Here is a 20,492-nt window from a genome sequence, read left to right as displayed (position 1 = left end):
TTAAGAGTTGTGATTGTGCAACTACTTCAACATGTGAATTTAGCTTAGCTCTAGGTAGTAGAGTAAGTGGGAAATATTACACGTGCTGCTCATTTTCTTTAACAGAAGTTGCTATCTGTTTTCTGTCTATTGTATGGCCCTAGTAGAACAATTGAATGGAGTGACATTAAGTATTGCAATTGTAAAGTAGAATAGTAGCTTCTACTGGTCCCTAAAGACTCTGATGCTAACTTCTTTTAATATTATTGGAAGAATTCCTGTAATTTTAAGTTTAGTGTAAACAACGCACACGCACAACAGTTCGCATGGAGGTCACAGTGTCTAAATAGACATGGGGAGGAGTTTATAATGAACAACAGATTTAAGGAATGCCACACTGGAAAGAGTAGCCCGGGGTTCTCAAACTGGGGGTCGGGACACCTCAGGGGGTTGTGAGGGTATTACCTGGGGGGGTCACGAGCTGTCAGTCTCCACCCCAAGCCCCGCTTTGCCTCCAGCATTTATAATGATGTTAAATATATAAAAAAGTGTTTGTTTTTGATTTATGAGTGGGGGCTGGGTCACACTCAGATGCTTCTTATGTGAAAGGGGTCACCAGTAAAAAAAAGTTTGAGAACTACTGGAGTAGCCAAATCAAAGTCCAGAAGAATTCAAGTCTTATTAAGATTTCCTTTACAAGACCTAGCATCCTATTCTGAAATAATCAGAGCTCAAAATAAAGCAAAGACCCTCATCCTCTTTCTGAGGGAGAGAAAGTTGATCTTAATTTCAGTCAACAATTACTACTTGAGTAGTACCTAAAAAAGCCAACAAAACCAACCATCAGCTTACAGTTTCAAGAACCATTTATTGACTCTCATAAAAACACTTTTTTTTTATTGCACTGGGAAAACTAACTTTTACTGTCTATTGTAATTAACACAGTAAAATGTTTATACAAAAGTCCAGATAGAAATTGAGTTTAGAGGTACTGAATTCAATAGGAGTAAAATAAGCTCTTTGATTTGTTTCTTTTCTCCTTTAGCAAGAAAGTAACTAGCATAATTTGAATTTGAGGAAAGCTCTCAACTCGGAATGACTTTTTTTTTTAAATGTGAAAAATGTATCATAAACTGTCAGAAGATCCAGAGAGAAAGAGTGAGAATGAATTTCTGCTGTTGAAATTCAATAGAAATAAAACTTAACTTTCTTCTTTGGGTGATTGTCCACATGTTTTCTACTCTTGGTGCACATGCGTCCCAAATGCACGAGATAAGATTTTGTCCGTTCGGGCCATACTTTCTTGTTATTACCTGTAACACCAAGATGGAGCTTTGACAGTGTCTACCTGCTTTTCTGTGATTGCTAGTGATGATTTAGTATAGTTGTTGGGAAGGTAGTTAACTTTTAGTTTGCTCATTGATTGAAAAACTTGCATCATTATTGCTCTGTTTTTCTTTTCTTTTCTTTTTGTTTTTAAGATACTAGGAACATTTGAAGGCTCTCTACTCATTTTCCCCACCTTTTGGCAACTGCCTTTCTTTTTTTCAGGAAGCCTGGACTGGGATCACCATGGACCAGTGGGTCCAAGAGATTGTCGGCAACAGGTATTGCGTACAATTCTGGTCCCTTCCCACCCTCTCTCTCCCACCCCATCCCTCTTTTGAGATAATATTGAAGCAAGAAGTGTTCTCTCTTTTGCATCTTGGAGCAGTGGAAGAGGTGCCCTTAGTGTTTAGGTGCAGAGGATTTTAATCCCATTATCTTATTTTTTCATTCCAAAGACGGAATAGTGTGTGGTTGGCATTCTGTTCTGAACCATCAACATTTCAACAGGTTCATCCATTTCACATTCAGGATAGTAACTCTGGCCTCCATAACTCCTTCATTAGACTCGCAAGATTGATTTGCTGCTCTTGACCTTCAAGATGTCTATTTTCATATATCCATACATCCAGGTCCCAGGAAATAACTCTGATTTCTAGTAGGAACATCTCACTACCCATACATGGTCCTGCCCTTTGATCTTTCGACAGCACCAAGCATGTTCACGACGTGCTTGGCAGTTGTAGCAACTAGTTTAAGGAGACTAGGAATCCAGGTCTACCCATATCTCAATGCCTGCTCGATATGGGGAAGATAACCCTAGCAGGTGACCAATTAAATCCAAGTAACCTTTATTGGTCTATGCCACACTGGGCCTCAGAGTCAACAGAGAAAAATAAACACTTACTCCAAATACAAGAATAGAGTTCGTGGGAGTCATGTTAGATTCCAGGTCAGTGAGAGCTTATCATCCACAAGAGGAGGGATTCCAGACTGTAGTGGACCTCATCAATGAACATAAAATTCACCCAAAGACATCTGTGAAAGCATGCCTCGGACATACGATGTCATATTCCTATGTAATGTAGTTTGCCAGATATTACCTACATTCCATGCAGAGATGGTTTTGAAATCCTTGTATCTACCCTGTAGACACCACATGAACATGTTGGTCATGGTTCCTCTTCACTAAACTGGTGGAATGACCTGCGTCAGGTGTGCAAGGGAATGTGCTTGTCTGCCCCTCTTCCTACCAAAAGTCTGGTGACAGACACTTTTGATCAGGAATGTGGGGGCCCATCTAGATCACCTTCAAACTTGGGGCCTATAGCTCCCTCAGGAAGCTTTTCCATAGATAAATATTCTGGAATGCAGAGTCATCCATCTGGCATGCAAAAAATTCCTTCCTCTACTCCAGGAATGCAGAAATTGAGAGTAACCACCAATACTGTTGACATAATGTGTAGTTGTAGAAGAGGAGGAGGAGCCACTCCGTCAGAAGGCCATTTGGCTCTGAATTTGGCATGTTCATCAATTGATCATATTGCTGTCTCTGTATCTTCCACACATTCAGAATTCTCTAGCAGATCACGTTAGCAGGCATCTTAGACAGCCATGAATGATCAGTCGAAGACTCAGTATTGCAGAAAATCTTTCACAAGTTGGGATTCTCAACAATAGACCTATTTAGCATTTTTTCTGATCTGGTCTGTAGCAAGTGTTTCATTCCTGAAGCAATTCTGATACAGGTTCTGTTGATACATTTCTCACCTCTGGACACTGGGACTGATCTCCATGATACTGAAGGTCCTGAGGAAGCTCTACAGCAAGATGCAGGATCAGTGATCAGAATAGCATGGGCCAGGCACTTTTGGTATAGATCTGGTGAACCTCTTCATGCAGCCCCCAATTACCTTATCTGCTCTGCCCTACAATCTCTCAGATCCTGTACCCAGACCCAGCATCATTGCACTGGAGGGCTCACATCCATCAAAAGAAGCAGTTCAGCTGAAATGGAGGGTTGCAAAATTTTAAAAAACCCAGCAGGCATTGCATCCCAAGGAGAATGAGCTAACAGGAGGAGGAGCAGAAGCCTATCTTTCCTTCTCCTAACCCATCCGGTACAAAGGCAGACTTGGGTGAGCTGTCTGACATAGATGGACTAGTTGCCAAAACATATTTCACTTCCAATGTAGAAAAGAAAGGTGTGAGTTCTTAGATTTTCCTCATTTTCATCTTTCTTTGCCCTAAGCTTGTCTTTCCTATTTCCAAATCATCAGAGAAATTGTAGCATCTGAATGATCAGTGCAAATCCCCACCCCCCCCAAAAAACCCCACTCCACTGGCAACAGGGCTTCCCACATGCTGCTGTAAAATATTCAGGAAGATGAACTTCAACATTTTATGGCTCCTAAAAGTGACTTGTTAGCACTCCAGTAAGGTCACTGGTAACTTTTCTTATTCTTGTTGTTAGAGCAAGAATTCCCAAAGATTGTTGAGAGGAATGATCACTTAATTTGAGCACTCTGCTGTTGGTTTTTGTGGCGGGGGTCATGACTTACATAGTTATTGATAAATTTGCATTGTCTATGACTAAAGCATGGATTCATCCAGGTTCTGAGTATGAGGCAGTGACTTAAGGGGAGAGGCAATATTTCCCTATTCTAGGGCTGCTGTGGTCTGGTCAAGTTCCTATCACAGATTATAGCAGTCTCCAGGGGCTGCCCTAATTTGTGTCCAACAGCCTGTAGTACCTATGGGCCACTGTGGCTTCCAAAAAAGCTGGGACATAGGTATGCCCTAGCATGCACCCAACCCACCTCACATACCTGCAGAGGGTGGTGATGCAGAACTGACTACCCCAGAGATTTTCCTTAGGGATAGTTTGCAGCTGCAGAGCAAGGATGACTCTTCTTCCTCCCTCCCCCCCAATAAAAACAAAAGAGGATGGCTTAGTGGTTGACTTCAGGAGATCTAATTCAATTCCCGGCTCTGGCACAGCCTTCCTGTATTACTCTGAGTAAATCTATTAATCCCCCATTCCATTTTACAATAATTATCTAATCACGATCCAAACCCTGTCAGATAAATGTTATATTCATTTTAAAAATGGGCATAGACAACTTGGAGTGAGTTAATATCAGTCAAGGTTAGAACTGTGCAGTTTCTGATTCTCATACTTAAGCCAGTGGTGTTTAGGCCACACTTCTGCCAACTGTTTTATCATATTTGTTGTGTTTATTGTGGAGGAAATTAGCCTTGAATCTAGGTATACAGTCTGAGGCCTTGATCCTGCAACGAGCAGATGAATACATACTAATTTCAAAGCATGTGAGTAGTTCATTTGTAGTTCCACTGATGGGTGCCTAAGTAGTTTATCTAGTATCAGTATACATCTGAGATGATATAGTTCATCTATATAGCAAGATGACTGGCATTGTGGACTCCTACCACAGGTCTCCTGTATCTGCAAGTGGGTTAGGGCAAAAGGAAAGAAGGAAACTGAGGTGAAATTTTAAGTAAGTGTTCAGTGGCATTTTGTAAATAGATCTCATGAGAATTAATCTTATAATGAAAATGTGTTAAACTGTAGTTCTTTTGGAACAAAAATTGGCACAAGAGTTCAAATATGCACCCAGATGTGTAAACCTGATTCCATTTTCTAGTGTTGTGTTCCTGACAGTAAATTGGCATGCAGCACAGTTGGCAGTAGCTGTAAATTTGAGGAGCTGCAACTGGGTAGAGACAAAATCCTAAGCATACATGAATAGTAAGCTTTAGTTTTAATTTATCTCCTCAGTGTCTGTGTGAAAGACCAACAAAAACAATGGGAGCTGACTGGGCAGGGGAAAGAGAGAAAGTCACTAAACACAAAGTAAACCGAAATAGATAAATATTTCTCTAATCTGTTAGCTATAGTAGTTATAGGTGTTAATTTAACAGTAAGTAAACACTCCAGCAGAATTGTATGGGATTTTTTTTTATAGTTTTCAGAGTAGCAGCCGTGTTAGTCTGTATTCGCAAAAAGAAAAGGAGTACTTGTGGCACCTTAGAGACTAACAAATTTATTAGAGCATAAGCTTTCGTGAGCTACAGCTCACTTCATCGGATGCATTTGGTGGAAAAAACAGAGGGGAGATTTATATACACACACAGAGAACATGAAACAATGGGTTTTATCATACACCCTGTAAGGAGAGTGATCACTTAAGATAAGCCATCACCAGCGGGGGAGGGGGGGGAGGAAAACCTTTCATGGTGACAAGCAAGGCAGGCTATTTCCAGCAGTTAACAAGAATATCAGAGGAACAGTGGGGGGTGGGGTGGGGTGGGGGGGAGAAATAACATGGGGAAATAATTTTACTTACTTTGTGTAATGACTCATCCATTCCCAGTCTCTATTTAAACCTAAGTTAATTGTATCCAGTTTGCAAATTAATTCCAATTCAGCAGTCTCTCGTTGGAGTCTGTTTTTGAAGCTTTTTTGTTGAAGGATAGCCAATGAAGTGAGCTGTAGCTCACGAAAGCTTATGCTCTAATAAATTTGTTAGTCTCTAAGGTGCCACAATTACTTTCTTTTTGAGAATACAGATTAACACGGCTGCTACTCTGAAACCTGTCAGATATTCTTGTTAACTGCTGGAAATAGCCTACCTTGCTTGTCACCATGAAAGATTTCCCCCCCCCCCCCGCTGCTGGTGATGACTTATCTTAAGTGAAAAGAAAAGGAGTACTTGTGGCACCTTAGAGACTAACAAATTTATTAGAGTATAAACTTTCGTGAGCTACAGCTCACTTCATTGGATGTAGCTCACGAAAGCTTATGCTCTAATAAATATTAGTCTCTAAGGTGCCACAAGTACTCCTTTTCTTTTTGCGAATACAGACTAACACGGCTGCTACTCTGAAACTTATCTTAAGTGATCACTCTCTCCTTACAGTGTGCATGATAAACCCATTGTTTCATGTTCTCTGTGTGTGTATATCAATCTCCCCTCTGTTTTTTCCACCAAATGCATCCGATGAAGTGAGCTGTAGCTCACGAAAGCTTATGCTCTAATAAATTTGTTAGTCTCTAAGGTGCCACAAGTACTCCTTTTCTTTTTTATAGTTGACTGTCTTCTTAAAGCCTAGTAATGTTAAATTGGTGAGTCTGAGACCTCCCAACTTTTCCAGTGAATGGTTATTGAGGAGTTAATTTCTTCCATGGACCGCTGAGATAGTTGACGTCTGTTTTCAATAGTGCTCTATTTTATTGACCTTTTATCAAAATATTATGATATGCCATGATTCTGTCTTAAGTTATTAGAAGGTTAAGACTTGCATGCATTGTTTTCCTGGCTGTTAAATTCTGCACTTAACACATGAAATCAGGCCTGCGAATTATACGGGTTTTCCCAGTGAACTACAGATTTCAAGCCCTCCCATAGGTTTACAGGGACAACTTGTAATTTATCAGGAAATTCCATTATTGTTGGCTTCCCTATTCCTCCTTAGAAAATAACGAATCAAAGCTTCCTGCATATGCTGAGAGGCTACCTTCTCCCACTTAGCACTTGTAGCAGCTAATGCTCCTGCCTTTGTTCATACCTGATTGTCCACCAGTTCCAATCCCAGGTGCTACTGAGGCCTGGTCTATACTAGAAAGTTGCACTGGTTTAACTGGGGTAATTTTAAAACTGATTTATTTAATCTATTGCAAAAAACTGTGTACATGCTCTTAAACTGAAATAAGAAAGTCCACACTGCCTTCTGCACCATGTTAAATAGATTTGTTTAGAGGTAAAATAAAACCTATAGAACTCTCTCATGTAGACAGGACCTGAGGTTAGCAGCAGCAAAGTGCCAGTCACAGTGAAGAGGAACCGCTCTCACACCATTTTTGTAATCAAAAGTCTGGTGAGTTAACACAGATAGTATTATAGGATTCATAACTTGTAAAAAGAGAATGAGATAAGGTGAACAATGCTCTTGAACTATGAGTCCTCATAATCTGGTAAAATGGCTAGCAGTTTTATTTGATACCAATAGTATTTTACTTTAGTTACAAGATAATGCACATATTGCCTATCCATTACTTAGGGCATAGGACTGAATAATGTATAACATTTTACTACAGTACAACCTTGATTTTTGCGAATACCAGTCTTATCAACAACCAGTTTTCCCCATCAAGAAAATATCACAAAATAAAAGTGATGTTGATGAAGAACTGGTCAACATCCCTTTATATTCTGTTGCCTTAAGTGTATTCAAAATCTCTCTAGTGGTTTAAAGGACAAGAAGAAAGACAAATACTGCATTTTATGTATCTTACCTACTGTAATTTTGAGATTTTCTGTTTTTAACAACTCCTCAAACCCCAGTTTAGTTTGTTTGAATAGGATATTAATGTAACTTGAGTTTCCCTGATCTGGTAGTTTTGCTTTACGAAAAACAAGCTAACTTGTAATACTTGCATCTTAAGCAAGAAGTCCATCTATGATAAACTGAAACCTTCTGTTATCTGTGAGGGGGTGGTTAAATAAGTGTTCTAATCTTGTACTGTCCTCATTGTCATCTCTTTCCTTTCAAATATTCTCCAGAACTTTGAAAGCTCTTGATTTATCTCCACCAAAATAAACATTTTATCCCAATTTGTTAACCTCAGTTTTTCGCTGACTATAACTGAAACTGCTACTTCCATTTTGAGGTACTCCTTGATTGATTGATTTTCACCTCATATGACAGGGCTAAGTTCTGGGAAGAACAATAGAACAGTTTCGCCTTGGGGTAAGTAATATCCCTTTTTTTCTGAACAGCTTGAAGGAGTGTGTCTCACTGTTCCACCAACCACACTTGTGCCTTTTGGACCTCTCGTGGGAGCTCTGTAGCAACTGTCAACATGTATGGATTCTTTTCTAAAGCAACATCCAAAACTGCAACAACTTTTCAACTAAGGTAATGGCATCAGAGCCCACATGGACTCCAAGAAGTCAAATATTTTGCAGCATTATTGATTCTCTATTTTTAGCCCCCTCTCCATAGCAATGGTACCTTTTTAGTGTTGGTTTGTCCTCCATTTGGATCTTTTCAGTTTAGTTTCTGTTTTATGTTCATATGGGTTTTCATTTCTTACTGTTTTAGAAACACTATTTTTTTCTCAGATATTAACATTTGTAATTTATCTAGCCTAATGAGAAGAGATTGTCAGTTCATACAAAGAGCTTCCCCTTTAAAACTTGCAGAAGTCTATTGTCGGTCTTATTCTTTCTTCTAGACACTGTGCATAGGTATTATTATCTCCTTCCCAAAACTTACCGAGTTTTATTGCATTCAGAACTGAATTCCACTGATTGTAGACTATATTGTAGCAGCTCTTGCTAAACATGACTTACAGCTGTCTAATTGCACTCCCACCTGCAACTTGCATTCCTTTGTTAAAACTAGTTTTAAAAACTTCTTGAAACTACATTGTTCCCTAGTTTGTGACTGTGTAGAGATGGTAGACCTTTTTGCTTTCCCCACTTACACGTGCAGACCTACTGCTATTAGTACTACTTAAGACTTTTAAAGTAAGAGAATTTGTGTGCTATACTCCTTATTCAAACTATTTAGTTAAAGTCCTATAGTTGAAGATACCTACTGCATGGCATTTTGTATGAGAGCAGTCTTCTTTGTCCTTTCTATATTAAAGATGCTCAAACTTAGCTACAGGGAGAACTGCACCTACTTTCCAGGTGGAGTCATAAATAGATCTGTTTTATTTCACCCCTAGAATGACATTTAGAATAATTTATTCTTTTACAGCTATATGAAGATAAAATGTTTCTCCAAATTTAAAAGTTCCTCCCCCGTCCCCCCCTTATTCCTCCCTTTCTCTCCTATCATTTTACGTTCACCAATTTTTTTTTCTAACCGTTCTCTTTCCTTTACTCTCTTTTTCCATGGGCTCCCCATTGCCATCCCTCCTCCTGCCAAATGGGTCCTGCACAGCACTGCATTTTAGACCAGGGCTATGCTTCTACCAGAATATTAAAATTGAAGATGGTCTCCCACTGCATGAGAAGTCTAAAATTATGCACCCATATTCTACATTAATACAATTTAAAGAAAAAAGGATAATGTAAATTAAAAGAAGGCTCTGTGTTAGTCTTTGCAAGCCTTTCTCTACAACTGTTTCATCAGTTTGGACGTTTAGTTATGCTATAACTTGTTCACCTCATTTTTTGACTGAGTAATGTAATTTTCAAGTGTTAGAACAAAACAAAGAAGAATTCATTTTGTACTTGTCTGAATAGGTAGTCTGTTGAAACAAAGAGGACAGACTGAAAACAACCAGCACCATACCAGCCCAAGGCTACAAAAAAGATCTTGTTACAGTGACATGGTTCTCAGTATTAAGAAGGATTTTCCAAGCCAAAAATACTGATTTTGAGGCATGAATACAGATTTTTCATTTTTATTGGATGGGCTGATTTGCATTTTTACAGTACGTAGAGCCATACTCAAGGCTGAAATCTGATATCTTTCTGAAATAGTTTTGAAGAAAAGGAATGGAGATTTGGAGCTAGCTGTTAAGATACTGTAATGTAGAATTCATAACATTAAACTGTTTTCAAAAAATAAAATTATCATGTTTGCTCAGCACTATGTTGTTAAAGTTCTCATAAAGAACCTGATTTTTGGTCAGGCATGAGCTGAAATATTTGGAAATTGAAAACTAAGATTCCAGTAAAAGTTTTGATTGTGAAGTTCTAACCTTAATATTTTTGCATTTTCATTTTTGGTAACAAGTTAAAAGTCAACTTTTATTCCAGCAAAAGCTCTCAACGGACATCATCATAATAGTTATTATGTATCCATACAAGTGCATGAAGTTACTCCAATGGCAGGAATGGAGGATGGCCTCCAAAGGACTTTGTATTGTTAAGCAAAGACAGCAAGAAATAATAGTAGTAGGGCAATTTAAACAAATACTTAATATGGTGCTCTGTCCCCCTCTAGTGATGGCTGGATTGCATGGAGGTTGAGACTACAATATCTTGGAGCTCATAGAACTGGCTCTTTTAGCTCAGACAATAGAAATTCATTGTTTCAGAACCAGAAGTCCTGGGTTTAGTCCCCACTGCTAATGACCCACACATGGACCCCATATTACAACATATATATTGCATAAAATATTTTCAATTCCATGTTAAGTGTGTGCTTAACACGTGATTGTATAAGTAATGTGTTGATGTCTACATACACAGCTGGTGAAAATGAAATTTTGGGATAGGATAGCTACTGAAAATATACTATCTAAATATTATGAACAGCTCAAACATCTTCTCTTTCCTAATTGCTCCTCCTTTCTCTGCCTGGTTTAATCCCCCAAATCCATCCATGTTTAACCTATTAAGGATTTTTTTTAAAAGGAAAAGAACTCCTACACCAGTGTTCTGTTAAGAGGCCACAACCATACAATTTTGAGTGCAGGTTGGGAGAGGGAGACAGGTAGCTGCATGATAAGAACTCACTACTGCCATTATAGAAAATCAGGCTGGGCCAGGGAGAAGGAAAGCTTAATTGAAGAATCTGCTGCTTTCCTTGCTATCCTATGTGTGATGAGCCTAACAGAGGAGTACTCTTTCTTTAACTTGGTTTATTGATGAGGAACAGAATTTTTGATAGTGTGAGTTACTTTTTTTATATAAGTATTGAGAGGGTATCAGAAAACATTTGGGAATACAACTGAACTGAGGCAGTATAGGTTATGAGTTGCACTAAGGGATTACTTAAAGCGCTAGACTACCAGCACCCCTAGGATTTACAGCTTTCTGTTAGCTTTATTTCTCTTTCTGCTGCCCTCTTACACACAAGTTTGAATACCTGAGACAATCCATGTTTTCCTATAGCCCAGCCATTGAATACTTACATATGCATAGAAAAACATCATGCAATGTGTGTGTAGGTGCTTTTCTGCTCTGTTTTTATCATTGCAAGATGTGTTAAAATAAATGGTTTTTTTTACATTTTGAGAAGCTTTTAATGAAAATACTAAGTGACCTTCAACTGGATGTGTTTGGGAGTATTAGCTAGATCAAGAGGACCAGAAGCTTATTGTACTATGATAAAAATTACTGCTAACTTTCATTCAGTGTTCTGCTTGATGCATGCATAATATGGTTGAGGGGAGATATGATTGCTCTCTATAAATATATCGGGATAAATACAGGAGAGGGAGAGGAATTATTTAAGCTCAGTACCAATGTGGACACAAGAACAAATGCGTATAAACTGGCCACCAGGAAGTTTAGACTTGAAATTAGATGAAGGTTTCTAACCATCAGAGGAGTGAAGTTTTGGAATAGCCTTCCAAGGGAAGCAGTGGGGGCAAAAGATCTATCTGGTTTTAAGATTCTACTTGATAAGTTTATGGAGGAGATGGTATGATGGTATGATGGGATTTTGGTAAGTAATTGATCTTTAAATATTCAGGGTAAATAGGACTAATCCCCTGAGATGGGATATTAGATGGATGGGATCTGAGTTACCCAGGAAAGAATTTTCTGTAGTATCTGGCTGGTGAATCTTGCCCATATGCTCAGGGTTTAGCTGATTGCCATATTTGGGGTCGGGAAGGAATTTTCCTCCAGGGCAGATTGGAGAGGCCCTGGAGGTTTTTCGCCTTCCTCTGTAGCATGGGGCATGGTTGACTTGAGGGAGGCTTCTCTGCTCCTTGAAGTCTTTAAACCATGATTTAAGGACTTCAATAGCTCAGACATGGGTGAGGTTTTTCGCAGGAGTGGGTGGGTGAGATTCTGTGGCCTGCGTTGTGCAGGAGATCAGACTAGATGATCATAATGGTCCCTTCTGACCTTAGTATCTGTGAATCTATAATTTTAAGCATAGCTCATGGCCAGACACACAGCAACTAGTCCATGAGACTATTTACAGCCAACCTTTTGCTACTTGCTTCTTTGTGTAATTCAGCAGAATAGGATGTGTCAACACTCAGATGTTTGAAAATGAGCCACTTTAGGGTGTGTGGGTGAAATGGTAAACCAAGACTGATTAGGTAGATGTTAGGACATGCTGATAGGCATCGTGTCTGCTCAAAAAAGCTACTTTTAAATATATCTGATCTGACTGTTAGTGGAAAATTTACAGAACGCAAGAAGAAAGTAAAGTCCAGGATCTGCAGTGTAAAGTTTGCCTTCAATTGAAGCATAATTGATTTCTTAAACGAGTCAACTAACATTATCTAAAACTCTGCATCTATGCTCCCTAGGATGTTATAAGTTTGTCATCCTGTCCATATGTCGTTTCACTCTTATGATAATGAAAATCCTTCTAAAAATTAGAATAATAGGGTTTTTTGTCTCCTCTCCTCCTTTTAGGTATGCAGTTTTATTACCGAAGGCTGTCTGTGACTACTGCCTTTCCACTATGCCTACTATGTGATACACAAGCACCTGGAGATGACAGACTTAGTATTAGGATCTGTGTTTCTGTAGCTTGGAGACCTGCTTGCAAAGAATCCATAGTTTGCTTCCCCTTTGTATATTTGTGTGGATCATTGTAACTGAATACATTTAATTCACAGCTGTAACAGAAGTGCTTTAGCTAGTGCATCTGCTTTCAGTAATACAACCTGAATTAGAACTGTTTATTCTTAAACTCATTTTGAAAACTCTGGGATCCTCTCTAACATAATTCATAATAGTTGAGTGTAAATCTACAAATATCTTCATATTCCGTGTGTATATTCTTATTAGTCTAAACCAACTGTTTTGACACTGATACATGCACCAGTACTTCGTTTCTTTGATCCTATGGGCTGTCTCCTTTGCCTTTTAATGAAACTTTTTGGTAGGCTGTTATATACCACTACTGTGCATCTCTTATTCAACTGTTTGAGTTCTTACTAAACAATGGAACTTAAGTTGGGGATTGAGCAGCATCAGAGATCACTGAGAGTTAGAACATGCATAGTTGCATCGGAGGCAATGGTTACGGCCAAGTATAGCAAACCAAAATTTTATTCTAAAAGACCAGCATATTTGTTTAAACCAGAAGCCCACAGCCTTCTTAAAGTGTTTGCTATATTGGTATCTAACTTGGTACTCTCACTGCCTCAAAGTAGACCTAGACATAGATAAATCCTGGAGCTTTGTGTCTTGCAGCATCTGTGCAGTTGTCAGCACTTTCTGATGTCTTACATTCTACTCATAAATGAGTATTAGTAAACCACATATTATTATTTTTGGTTAAATCAACTGTCTGTTTATGATGTAGACTGCAGCTTGATGTCCCTTAGAGAACTTCTCAGACCTTTTAATAGGGTGGACTACATCTTAATATAGTGTAACATGGGTACACCCCCCTTCCCAATTACAGTCAATTAACATTCCTGTTTAAAGTGCAATAATTACTTATCTGGAAAAGTGGTAATATTTCTTTTAATTTCCAGTTGCTAAAATGTACAAGATGGAGAGCATCACCATGTGACCAATAATAAGAATTGGTTGTCTAGAGCTTGTATTATACTGTACATCATAATGTATCTCTGTCTTGTCAGTAAAACTGCTACTTTCTTTCCTTGATTGTTTATATCCATTCATACCCTTGGATATGGTTCCTTCCAGCCACCAGATGATGTCCAGTGTCATGACATTATCCAGCCCCTACACAGTAAGCTTATAGACCTCAGTTGTTTCCAACAGGTGTAGAACTAGCATTCTTTAGCTACCTAACTAAATAGCTTGAACAAAGAAGGTGGCGGAGGAGTAAATTTCAGAAAATTCGGAAGATTAATGATCCTACATTAGTGTGCAGCTTTTCCTGCTATGCTAAGTGAAAACTGGCTTGCAGTAGCTGATATTATCTATTACAGCAGGAGTGGCCAGCCTGAGCCTGAGAAGCAGCCAGAATTTACCAATGTACATTGCCAAAGAGCCACAGTAATATGTCAGCAGCTCCCTCACGCCCCCACTCCCAGCACCTCCTGCCCACCTGCAGCTCTGCTGATCAGTGCCTCCCCTTCCCTCCCAGCACCTACCGATCAGCTGTTTCATGGTTTGCAGGAGGCTCTGGAGGGAGGGGGAGGAGCGAGGGCATGGCAGGCTCAGGGAAGGGGGTGGAGTGGGGGTAAGGCCTGTGGCAGAGCCAGGGTTGAGCAGTGAGCACCCCTGGCACATTGGAAAGTTGGTGCCTGTAGCTCCAGTCCTGGAGTCAATGCCTATACAAGGAGCTGCATATTAACTTTTGAAGAGCCGCATGTGGCTCCAGAGCCACCCTTGTATTACAGCATAGCTGATTTGTGGAGGAGCTAGCAGGGCCATAAGCTGCCCACGCTACAAGGGTCTAACAAAGCTAAGTGTTGTAGGCTCTTTCATGATCAACTGTGAGAAGAGCAGACTCACTGCATCTCTGCACTTAGGCTTTTCTCCCACTTTCCCCCTAACCCCCCAAAAGACTGTCCTCTAAGAAACCCAGAAGTTCTCCTTCTCAGTGCTCTCCCTGTTGCTTTCACTGGTCTGTTGGGCAACCTGTCCAGGGTTCACTTGTCTTAGCTGTCTCCAGACAGGTAGTATGGTACCCAATCTCTAACATGAAATCCAGCCCACTCAGTCTATTCTATTGACAAGAAGAACTAGTGACATTCCAACTACTCACCCTAATCTCATGGAACAGTACTTTGGGTGAGTCTAAAGCATCTCTGGTGTGTTTATATTATCACCATAGTAACTGAACACATTACTTTGGGCCAGTCTAGTGTCTTCTGCAGAAGCAACTCTGTTGATGATCAAAGAGGCCATTCTTTCTGTTGGCTTCAGCACTGGTAAGTGGCAGGCCAGCTTCTGATACATTGCCACAGGGACTGGAGCAACATGGGGCCATGCCAGAGGCAAGAGGAAAATGAACAAAATGTTATCTTCCACCACCACAACCCTCGGCCCCATTCAGACATACTCTGCATCTCTTATAAGTTTCAGCCATCAAGATGTGTCCTGTCCAAAGAAGTTTCCCACTTGAACTCTTGGTGCACTGGAACAGTCCAAGCATAAGTACTCACCGGAAGAAAAACTGACTAAAATCCAGTATACGTTAGACTCTGCATTCTAGGTTTATAATAAGATGCAGATTTATCATTTAAAGGGAATAGGATTCCTTCAGCCCAGAGAAAGGGACTAGAAAGAATATCTGAGTGCCTTTTCAGATGACTAGCATATTTGGGAGCTGAATTTTTGGGGTATTTTTTGTGGAGACGATGATGAACCCCTTGAGGATGATAAAATCCAATGGAAAGATGTGAACTAGAGAAGGGGCAGGATGGCCCAGATTACCATCACATAAGGGGGAAGTTTTGCTAAGTCAAAAAAGACTTGCTGCCCTTAACTTCTAGGATTGCATAAGTATTTAAACTGGAGGAATAGAAGTTGGCAGAAACAGTCCCAGAAGATCCAGCATTTTCTAGTTCATACATGCTCTTCAAACTCCCAGCTCTTTGTGGGTGTGCATATACATGAAGGATTTGGTGGATAGTGAGTGACATTTCCCTGACTTTATCAATCTGTTAGGTGCTTTATTTTCTTTTATTTATTTCTGAGAAAGGATGTAGAGACTTTCACAGAGTTTCAAAGTGGATGTAGCTATCTCTGATGCAGCTAAGAGACATACTATTCTCATGGAAATGGGGGAGACACTCAAGGACTCTAGACAAAAGAATATAGGTTTCTCTATAGAGGACATCCAGATCCTCTGAGGTTTCTCTGTAAGCTTTGTTTTTCACTGCTTATGCTACAGAAACTAAGCAGCTCCCTAGTGATCAGAGACAAGCAGTCAAACCTGGCGAAGACCTTGTTTTGGCCTTATCTGTCATGCCACATACAACACCAGCTTCATGCTCTATGGCTCTGTCAGTTACAATTAGAAGGTCCCGATAGCCAAAGCTGGGGTCTGCATACCATTCTCCAAAGACAAGTTGGCAGTCCTTGCCCCTAGAGATTTTTTTTAAGAGTTGGGGGTAGCGAGTAATCTAAAAAGTTTAAGCATTTATTTACGAGTGTGTAAACTAAAGGTCAGTCACAAAAATGACACCCATCCACACACTCTAGTTTCATTCCAGTGGCTCGATGATCTAGAGCCAATTCAGACATTAGACCTTCATATCCTTTTCAAAATAGTTTGTTCTTTGGCTGGAAATTCATTGCTTTTTGGCTTGGTGTATTTTTATATTATACGCATTTCCCATCTTCATTCTTTTAATCAGTTAAATTGTTTTCTAAGATTTTCCAAGATTTTCCTACCTTTTCAAATATCCCTGTCATCCTTTCTAATCAGTAGTACATGCATCAGTCAAAAATATGACAGATTCCAATTAATATCGTATGACCGGATTCACACCATTTATATGAATGGTTTTGATACAAAAAAGCCTAATGGGATACAGTAAACTTTTCAAACTCTGAAAGACAAAATATATAGACAAAATTGTTTTCAGTTTCCTAACATGAATTTTATAAAATGTTAGAGAAATAAATTACATGAAATAAACAGAATTTGTAATTACTAGCATGGAAAACGGATTGGCTATTTACTGAGCATTCTCAATATGCTGAGTACTGTACAAACTGAAGGCCAAACTAATATATGTGAGATTATAAGCCCTTGTTATCAAGAAATAATCATTAATATTACTTGAAAAAACATACTGTCTGAATATCCTCATGAAACCCTATTTTAATTCATTATTAAGGCTACTGGGAGCTATCCAACACTAATTAAAACTCATTTTTTGCTTGTTTTTTCAATGAACTGTTCACACTGGTGACAATAAAGATGAAAGCAATAAAAGTGTGCTATGTGCGGTTTCATTTGTAGAAGTGTCTTAACAGTGGTGTTATTGATAGTACATTCTGTATTGAAAGCAGCAATTTGTCAATCTGGAAAAAAGAAATTAACAGGTTTCTTGGATGTAAACTTATAATTTTGTCCTTCAGTAGCTTTCTAGTTCAATACTGCTACAGGATTCCTGAAGTTTACTTTGCTGTTTTACTAGGACTGCAAAACATGAATTGTGTCCAAATCTTGAAAAGCACAGGTTTCAAAAGCAAAGACTGCACACTTTGCATCTGATCATAGGGCATACTTTGAGTTGGCACTATTGATTGTTTCTACCCCCCATCCGTTATCTATTGTGTCAAGAAATCTAGGTTCACTGAATCAGGTAATGATTATTGTGCTGCTTGTTTGTCCAAAATCTTTGTCAAAATGCATTTTTCTTGATTTTTATTTATTGCAATATCAGTTGTGTGATGATCTCTCCTGCACGTTAGTTGTGGGTTTTTGCAAGGTAAGCTGGTGACTTCTATGCTTGTGAAGGCAAAACTGACATGTAAAACTCAGAACCACTATATAGTATTGGGTAAAGATCATATTGTGTTTAACTCAGTCTTGAAGAGTGTTCCCTGTGGTTTTGGTAAAACTAAACAAGACAGCAGCCCAGTGATCTAAAATCATGATAGAATAGATGCTCAGGTGCTTTGTTGATTGGGGACCATATAAAAATCTAGATAGGATATTTGCATTCCCTTCCATTTATCACAGTTTTCATAGTGAAGTGTTCCCCAACTCCATAGCAAATGGGAACAGATCACATCTTTGTCCTGTTTCTGTGCTTACATCCACCCCTCAGGAAGAATTCCCCAGAATTTTTTGCGTCCTAGTGGCACACACAACAGATTCCAGGATGTATACACTACTTCTGCTCCCTTGTGCATATGCATTACAATAATATAATCATATACTATTTTTCAAATACAATAGATTAATATAGAAAACCCTTGTAGAGGGTAGGTTTGCTATGCACACAGTATACCCGACAAACCCACAAAAGCAAGGACATGCCAAGTTAACCGTACCTTCTTTTCCACCCACCTGCACACACCTTGTTACCACAATTATGATATAGCACATGCTGCAACCTTAACTCTGCCCCGTTCCACTTTACCCCTTGTAACACTACTGAGTGGGGATGTTTGGTGTAGTATTTTGTGTTGGGAGGGGATAACATAGAAAATGACACCACAGGGCGGTATATTAGTTTTCTAGGGTTTTTTTAAATGCAGAAGTGGAAACATAAAGCAAATTTACAGTGTGGCTCTCTAGTGGATGGGCTGCACAAAAGTTTGAGTTTGTGACCGGCTTAAAGTTAACAGAGCTGGGTCTTTTGATCTCAGGCAGTAGAGGTTCACACTTTTTAGATCTAAGGGACCCAGTTTTAATCCCCACTGCTGATGATCCACCCAGAGACATTGCATTACATAAGATTAGTCAAAGTGTGGGGACATTTTTTATAACAGAGAAGGCTTTAAAACCTTCTGTCTTGCAGAATAAAATCTGACAGAAAAGTGTAGTTGCTGATAGTTTTTATCCAAGATACATAAATTACTTTATTTGATAAAAATTTAATTTGTCATTAGTGCATAAACTTTCTTATGATGAATAATGGTTATAAATGACCCTAAATACATTTTAAAAGAACCTATACTGTGCACTAGGTCTACTCAGGATTCATCTCTCTACAAACTTTTATATAGAAAGACTATAGTCAACAATGAATGTTCAAACTGCCAAGGACAAACTTTAGCTATAGCCTAATTTTAAGGACTTGCTATTAAAAAATTATTAAAAGTAATCAAAAGTACTTTGCGTTTAACATTTGGAGAAATTTCACATATATTGGCCTCCTTACTTTTAGCAGAAAAACCTGCATTTCTACCCCATTTTACAACACAACACAAAATATGGTGTTGCTACCAGGGACCACCAGAATATCGGGCTTTCTCTCTATAGTGACTGGCACTTTTGTCTTAATTCATTTAAATCCTGAAAAAAAATCATTTGAAATCACTGCATGAGATTTTCTTTTTTATTTTTGTGCTGTATGCTTGTTCAACAAAAGTGTCTCTTGTGCACCTATCAGTGAAGCAGAGACTGATCAGGATTTCTTCAGGTGACAGCAACAGTGAGGTCAAGCAGACTGTTTCTCTTCCCCTGTGCTCACTGTCCCCTGCAGGTGTCAAGCCAGCATAGGGCTGTTGAGGAGGGGAAGTAGCTGCAGTCTCAGTGGCTTGCTAATGAGGAAAAAAGTTGTTGAGGGGAGAATACACTTAGGAGGGTATGGAAACATGCTGGGGGAAAGAGAGGACTCCTCTTGGAGCCCCTGTTCACCTAGAATTATCATCAGGTTACTCTCCAGTTTTAATTTGGGTCAGTCTTTCAACCAGTGAAGAAATTGTGTGCACCATAACAAGTTAATCCATCTCATTACAACCTTAACCTTGATATGTTTCAATAACTATACACTTCATTAATAGCTAATGTCTGTTAATGTTATCTCTAACCCATATGAATCATAGGACTGGAAGGGACCTCGGGAGATCATCAGTCCTGCCATGAGTGCAGGAGACTGGACAAAAGTATTATCTAGACTGTCCCTGACAGGTGTTTGTCTAACCTGCTCTTAAAAATCTCCAAGGATAGAGGGTCCACAACCTCCCTAGGCAATTTATTCCAGTGCTTAACCACCCTGACAAAAAGTTTTTCCTAATGTCCAACCTAAACCTCCCTTGCTGCAATTTAAGCCCACTGCTTCTTGTCCTGTCTTCAGTAGTTAAGAAGAACAATTCTTCTCCCTCCTCGTAACAACCTTTTATGTACTTTGAAAATTATCATGTCCCTCCTCATCCTTTTCTCTTTTCCAGACTAAACAAACCCAGTTTTTTTCAATCTTCCTTCATAAATCATGTTTTCTCAACCTTTAATCATTTCTGTTGCTCTTCTCCTGGATTTTCTTCAATTTGTCCACATCTTTCCTGAAATGTGATGTCAGGGTATCCCACCGCCTGCGTACCTGGTCTCTTTGCTGAGGAGTTGACTGGGGGAGCCTGTACGTGCTGCTTCCTCTGGGTCAGGGGAGGGTGCTGCCAATGACTGGTTTTGTCTGAACGAGCATTGAGGCTGGTGAGTGTTCTGCTTAAAGAGACAGCGTGCTGTCACACTCACTCAGGCATACATATACTGCCCCCCAACACACGCTCGCTCACTCACTCACACTCACTCACACACGTGCACACACACACATGCTCTCTCACACACGCGCACACACACGCTCTCTTTCTCTCTCTCTCTCTCTTCCCCCAACACGCGCTCACACA

At 39.4% G+C, this 20,492-nt stretch overlaps 1 protein-coding gene and 1 long non-coding RNA gene across 2 annotated transcripts in view; both read left to right on the top strand.

Moving 5' to 3' along the window:
• The window catches only part of EDA (ectodysplasin A), a 196,543-nt gene that overhangs the window by 49,061 nt on the left and 126,990 nt on the right, over positions 1 to 20,492 (top strand). The window lies entirely within an intron of this gene.
• Positions 1,100 to 14,211, top strand: LOC122455780. The gene is made up of 3 exons (XR_006274241.1): positions 1,100 to 1,586; positions 8,106 to 8,244; positions 12,669 to 14,211. It is a non-coding gene; the product is annotated as an uncharacterized LOC122455780 (long non-coding RNA).

The sequence above is a fragment of the Dermochelys coriacea genome, chromosome 9 (assembly GCF_009764565.3).
Source record: "Dermochelys coriacea isolate rDerCor1 chromosome 9, rDerCor1.pri.v4, whole genome shotgun sequence".
Lineage (NCBI taxonomy): Eukaryota > Metazoa > Chordata > Testudines > Dermochelyidae > Dermochelys > Dermochelys coriacea.
The sequence above is the reverse complement of the archived record's forward strand: the minus strand, read 5'-3'. Positions and strand labels throughout refer to the sequence as shown.